This window comes from Triticum urartu, chromosome 5A, assembly GCF_056163025.1.
Source record: "Triticum urartu cultivar PI428250 chromosome 5A, HENAU_Tu73, whole genome shotgun sequence".
Classification (NCBI taxonomy): Eukaryota; Viridiplantae; Streptophyta; class Magnoliopsida; order Poales; family Poaceae; genus Triticum; species Triticum urartu.
In genome coordinates, this window is record NC_141877.1 from 488516338 (window position 1) to 488520518 (window position 4181).

Genomic DNA, 4181 nt, shown 5'->3' on the forward strand with positions numbered 1-4181 from the left:
GCCAGTGCGGCTGTCTTGTTTTCGGTGTGGAGTGCTATGTCCGGATCACTAGCGAGAGTGATGATCCCGTTAGGCCCGTGCATTTTGAGCTTCATGTACCCGTAATGGGGTATTGCTTGGAAGATTGTGAACGCTTCCCGCCCTAGCAGAGCGTGATAACCGCTGCTGAACGGAGCCACATGGAATGTGATCTCTTCGGACCTGTAATTATCCGGCGTGCCGAACACCACATCTAGTGTGATTTTTCCTGTGCAGCACGCTTCCCGACTGGGGATTATTCCTCTAAAGGTTGTGCTGCTTCGCTCAATGTGGTTCCAGTCTATTTCCATTTTTTGAAGGGTTTCCTCGTAAATGAGGTTCAATCCACTGCCGCCGTCCATGAGTACCTTGGTAAGACAAAAGTCGTCCACTATTGGGCTGAGGACCAATGCGGCTGGTGCTCGGGCTGTTCGGAATTTAGGTTCATCACTGGCGTTAAAGGTAATAGCCGTGTCACTCCATGGGTTTATTGTTGCTACTTGGTAGACTTCTGCAAGGCTGCAGAGTGTCCTTTTTCGCATATTATTTGATGCGAAAGTCTCGAAGACTGTTAATACCGTATGGGTGTCTCTGGGGTGGCTTTCTGTGGCCTCCGGAATTAGGAGGTTTTCACCAATTTTGGCCACCTGCCGGAGTATCCAACATGCTCTAAGGTTGTGAGTTGGTGTGGCATCCTCTGTACTGTGAATTTTACAGGGTCCGTTAAGCCATCCTTCCAGTACGGTTCCATGCCCTATAGAGGGTTTTTGCTTTTTGGTATTTGACCTGGGTGTCTGGTTATGCTGCACCCTTTTATTTCGAACTGGGTTTGTATTTAGGGCCGGATTGTCCCAAAATTTTATTTTGGTTTTCCAGGCGCTTTCCATCGCATAATAATTTTGTACAATGGACGCCAAGTCAGCGAAGCATGTGATATCACGGCGACTTATGGCGTTGAGTATTCCCTTGTCCGTGCAATTATTGCAGAAGATTAAGATTGCGTCTTCCCCGTGGCAGTCCCTTAGCCTATTCTTAACCAAGAGGAATCTAGCCTAGTAATGATGTACTGTTTCGTCGGGCTCTTGCCTGATTTTGGATAGATCGCTTATGTTGGGGTGGGTGGGTGAAGTTAAATCCGAAGCCTCACCCCGTCTGAGGCTCAGAGGCCGAGGAATTTCTGAACTCGAAAATTTGGATCCCTGGGTGTTGTCCAATGAATCCATCCCGTCGCCTGACTCTAAGTTCAGGTCTTGAGTGATATCCTCCCCTCCGCGGGTATCCGGCTTGGAGGGATCGGGAATCCAGACATAGCGAGTCCTTAACATAGACGAAGGGTCGCCGCACTGTCCCTCTACCACGGCAACATGGTGGGTGACTTGGGGAGAGTTAATCTCTCTTAGATCGGTTTTAGGCCCAATCTGGTCGTAATCCGTAGCGACTCCCAGGGCGGCGAAGCGATCCAAGAGCTCGTTTATGGAGGAAAGCTCCATTGGATCTAACTGCTCGGCGAGTTCCGAACTGACATGAAGATTGTTTTCGATGGCTCGAGATGTCATCGTCGGCGCAGAAGCCGAACAGGCGGTCATAAGAAAACCACCTAGCTAGAGGGTTTGGCCGACAGCCAAAGCTCCCTTAGCAACGGTGCCGTCTTTAAAGACGGGGCGAGGCATCCTTCCTCATGGCGACGACACAGAGGAACTCTCAATGAAAGCACCAATGTCGGTGTCAAAACCGGCGGATCTCGGGTAGGGGGTCCCGAACTGTGCGTCTAGGCCGGATGGTAACAGGAGGCAAGGGACACGAAGTTTTACCCAGGTTCAGGCCCTCTCGATGGAGGTAAAACCCTACGTCCTGCTTGATTAATATTGATGATATGGGTAGTACAAGAGTAGATCTACCACGAGATCAGAGAGGCTAAACCCTAGAAGCTAGCCTATGGTATGATTGTTGATGTGTATGTTGTCCTACGGACTAAAACCCTACGGTTTATATAGACACCGGATAGGGTTAGGGTTACATAGAGTCGGTTACAATGGTAGGAGATCTGAACATCCGTATCGCCAAGCTTGGCTTCCACGCCAAGGAAAGTCCCTTCAGGACACGGGACGGAGTCTTCAATCTTGTATCTTCATAGTCCAGGAGTCCGGTTGAAGGTATAGTTCGGCTATCCGAACACCCCCTAATCCAGGACTCCCTCAACGGCCCACCGCTTGCCGGAGTGCCTCCTAGCTTCCCTGGCGCCGGCTAGCAGTAGCAGCTTCGTCGCCCAAATCCGGCATGCCTGGTGAGTCTCCTGTTTATTTTCTTTCCCCCACCTAGTATTTCTTTGCCCTAAAAAGTCCTTCTTGTCCTTGTGCCCAGGGACGGAAAGAGACATGGCCGCCACGCCGCCATAGCTCACCGCCGTCCTCCCGCCTCCCCAGGGTAAAATGTCGCCTCCCTGCCTGTGCTTCCCCTGCTTGTTTAGTTCAATCCTCCCGTCGAAGCACTTCTTTATCTTGATGTGGTTCCTGAATCTTGCGGCGCCATTTTTTCGCATTCAGATCTGAAGGAACGCCGGTGGCGGTCAATCACCATGGGGATCATCATGGCAAAGATGCGCCGCGCGACCGCCCTGGACGACCTGCCCGACTGCATTGTCGTCCAAGAGATCCTCGTCCGGTTGCCCCCCAAGGACGTACTTCGCTGCCGCGATGTCTGCAAATCATGGCGCAGTGCCACCTCGACCGATAAGTTCATGCTCGACAACTGCCGCCGCCAGCCCTCGCTCCCTCTCATCAGGCAAGATATCCCTGGGCAGGCAGGAGTCAGCTTCCTTGTCTTCCGTGACGATTGTGCCGGATCCTCCAACCAAAAGCTCTGGGCAATCATCCATGACTCTAAGCTCCATCAGCTCCTGGGCGCCTGTGATGGCCTTCTCATCTTGTCCGATGGATCCAATTTCTGGATCAGCAACCCGGCCACTCGCAAGTATGCTACACTACCACAACCTCGAGTCCCATCGTCCTCGTCAGGGCGTTCCAGCATCTACATTGCCGGCTTCTACCGGCACCATCCATCTGGGGAATACCGGGTGCTCTGGTTCTCGCATGGCCGTCCTACCTCGTTCTCACGGTGGGATCTGACAAACCGAGAATCATCAGGCGACCGCCAATGACACCATCTTTGCCGGAAGATGGCCCCCGAAGGACGCTTCGTTCCTGCTATAGTTTACAAGTCAACCACCGCGGCAACCTGCACTGGTTAACACAACGCTATGCGAAGACTGCCGATGTCATTATGGTGTTCGACACAGTAACTGAGACGTTCCGGTGGATACGTAGTCCTGACCAGTTGGGCCTTTTGGTGTCGTTGTTGGAGATTGATGGCAAGCTTGCTTCATGCAGCAGCTATGGAACCATCATAGATGTCTGGGTGATGCAGGACTATGAGGCGAGGACAGGGCCTTGAAGTACCAGATTGACTTGTTTTTTTTACACTAGGCAAAAGATTTGCCATTTTCATTGATGAAGAGAGAAGGTTAACAATGTATGGCCAAAGGCCAAATACAGTACATCACTAATGTTACACAAATGTTTTGCTCCCGCAAGGCTCCAAAGCGAGCATTCCTCTTTAATCTTGGCGACCAACACTCCCACCGGAACGGCTGTGTTGCGGAAAACTCTAGCGTTTCTCTCCTTCCATAGTTCCCAAGAGATACGCATCATCAGGGAGACAAGCGGCCTTCTCGATGGAGTTTGCTTAGTGGCATTCTGACTCCACCAATCCTTAACTGAAACCATATCAATCCAGTCGTTGGGCTGGACATCGTGGAGCGTGAGCCAATATTTGACCATGCCCCAAACCTGAATGGTGTATCGACATTGAAAGAGAAGGTGGGCCACCGATTCCTGGACTTGTTGGCATAATGGACAAAGGTTGCAGTTCGGCCATCCGCGACGGTGGAGTCTGTCAGCTGTCCAAATCCTATTGTTGATAACAAGCCACGCGAAAAAATTGCACTTTGGGAGCGCCCAATTCTTCCAAACATTATGATTCATATCCGTGCCCACCAATCCAAGAAACTGAGCCCTGTATGCTGAGGCTGCGGAGTAATGGCCATCAGCAGTGAATTCCCATGTGATGGAGTCTTGCATGTCCGGTTTTATCGAAAAAGGCTTTCG

General features: G+C 51.3%; 1 pseudogene; it reads left to right on the plus strand.

Annotated features, from left to right (window-relative positions):
• The first annotated feature begins 2593 nt into the window (after nt 1–2593).
• Nucleotides 2594–3500, plus strand: LOC147972164 (putative F-box protein At4g21240; annotated as a pseudogene).
• The last annotated feature ends 681 nt before the right edge of the window (nt 3501–4181 follow it).